Source organism: Acyrthosiphon pisum, chromosome A3, assembly GCF_005508785.2.
Source record: "Acyrthosiphon pisum isolate AL4f chromosome A3, pea_aphid_22Mar2018_4r6ur, whole genome shotgun sequence".
Taxonomy (NCBI): Eukaryota; Metazoa; Arthropoda; class Insecta; order Hemiptera; family Aphididae; genus Acyrthosiphon; species Acyrthosiphon pisum.
The window spans coordinates 28,491,218-28,493,862 of record NC_042496.1 but is presented as its reverse complement, the minus strand read 5'-3'; positions in this window follow the sequence as shown (position 1 = coordinate 28,493,862).

Below are 2,645 nucleotides of genomic sequence, written 5' to 3'. Positions count from 1 at the left end.
AATTGAATCGAGTGAAGGTGTTGTGTATCTCCAATGCTGGCAAATATTTCATCCAAATCTTCCAAACAATTTGCTCCATCAGAGTGTTAAAATAATTTAAGAAAAAAATTTCTTAAATGCCCAGTAAAATTGAATTGGGGTTGGATTTACGTTGTTACCGTTTTGATTTCTAAAATTTCCAAAAAGATTTTCCAAGTCATCTTGATTTACTCTGTATGTGCATAATGTATATCCAGGTGTTTGAATATCATCCCATAGCTGCAGCAATGAGTTGATTGTAATTTTCCATCCACTTATAAACTTCATGCGTTTAGAAACATCAATATATGTAATATTTCCATCAACAATTTTTGTACCAAGAACACGCATATTATTAAAAATATCTAACATCATGATTAAATGGTCTCTCTGGTCAGTAGTATTTTTGAATGGTAGGTTTAATTTTTTACTTGCTGCTTTTGTTTTGGAGTTAAGTATATCAAATAGTTTGTCCATATACTCTATGAAATTTACAGTAGTCTCAGCAGCACGAGGTAACGTACCATACTCCACACAGCTACGCATACCTGCTGCAACTGTTGCACTGAAAACTTGAGATGCATAGGATACTTTCATCTTTTGAAAGGGACCTGGATTAATATGTGCATCAGTAAGCTTAGGTGCACAGCGATTAATACCTTGGTCAGCATGGTAAAAATCATTCAAGTATTTTTTATCTGTCAAATTATTTAAAACTTCAAGATTGTATTTAAAAAAATTGTTTCTTGTCGACTTCAATAAATGCGGTGGATCAAACACATAGTAAATTTTATAACCATTCACAAAGAAATATGGTCGTTCACTAGTAACATACACTTTATTAGCAAAACTATAAAAATTTGCTCCCTGGTCAGTAGTAAAAACTCTAATATTAACAGAAATACTTTGTAGACGTGAAATTACAGCAAAAATTGTATTCTGTAAAGGAAGTCCTGTACAACTGTTATTAATGAAATAATATGCCACTGGTTGTTTCCACTTATAATTTAAGCTTTTGACCATAAAACAAAGAACATGTTTTGCTGGTTCGTAAGTTTTTGTTTCATTTGATTGATTGAATCCAATAATAGTGTCCTTTGATAAATTATAAAAAAGATTGGTTTTGATGGACATTTCGTCTACACATAGAACGCAGTCTCTTGCATCTTCTTTTAAATTTTTGAATTTAAGTTCCATAGAATTAAATAAAACATCATTTAATCCTGTCCCAATTTCAATTTTCTGTGTGATTCTTCGCAATGTTCTAGGGGTAGGTAGTTGTAAAATGTTTTTTAAAAATCTGTATGCGATGGGTCCAAAAAAATAAATTGTAAGAGCTAACTGTTTTAGTTTGCTATTATAACGATAACCTTGAGGTTTTCTGTTGGCTAGTTTCACATAATTCTTCATCAACATTCCCAAGTTGGGTGGCAAATGTGTATCAACAACTTCATTGAAATGATCTACAGATGTAATCATTTCTGAAATACGTTTTGTATTTGCATTCAAATTTTCTTCTAACTGCTTGCATTTTATCTCCAATTCACGAACGTGGGTCCTTAAATTTTTCTTCCTTGGAGTATTCACTGATAGCAGCTGAGTTGTTTGGGTGCACATTGAAGTAGAAGAAGAAGTTTGACTACTTTCTGAAATTGTTCTGTTGGACGACGTAACGCCTGTAAAAAACAATTTATTTTACATTTAATGGGTTTCAATAAATACTTCATAATAATATAAACAAAAAATAATAAATAGAACATAGTATTGTATTAAAATATAATATCTAATAGTAATTAATAACCCAGATACTTACAAGTTTCTGATATTGTAGAGTTTGATTTCAATGGTGTGCTTGAACTAACAGGTTTTTCAAGAATAACATAATTTTGACTAGTATTAATTAATTCAGTACTTTGATCCAATTCATTGGCTTCATTATTTGTAGCTGGCTCAAAATGAACAACGGTTGATTCTAAATAAATATTATCAAAGTATGAATAATTGAAAAATAAACAATTCTGACAATAATTATTTGTTTACTAACCAAACTTGGTAGGAACAGCGGTTGGCAATAAAACAGTTTCTTGAGGATTAGCATACATTTTGGAAATAAAATGTTTGCTACAGACACGATAGTTACTAAAAGTTTTTTTCAGAAGATCTAATCGATTACAGTTTGCTAACCATTCTTTACAACTAAAAATATAAATATAACAACCATTTAATTATGATTGATCGACAAGTGAAAACGAAGCAAATTTACTTACAGATATATATCCTTAGGGAACCGGTGCATTTTGTTGCATTTTTCTTTGGTCTTACTTTTGCTATTCACACACGATTTAACGATACACACGAGTACCATGATTACGTACACTAACTATATTCTTATATTAGAAAATAAACGATTAAATTAAACTGAATCAACTGTGAATCAACAAAGCGAAAACACGTGAAAAGATGTGTAATCTGTTAGAAATGTTTGAATATTATTATCACTAAATTGTAAACAAATTTACAAATATGATAACAGTTTCCTCCAAAAACATGGCCGCCTTAATTCGACAATATTTATCAAAGTGTCCGACCCCTGATATCACCTATTAAGAACGTGTGGCACGAACGGA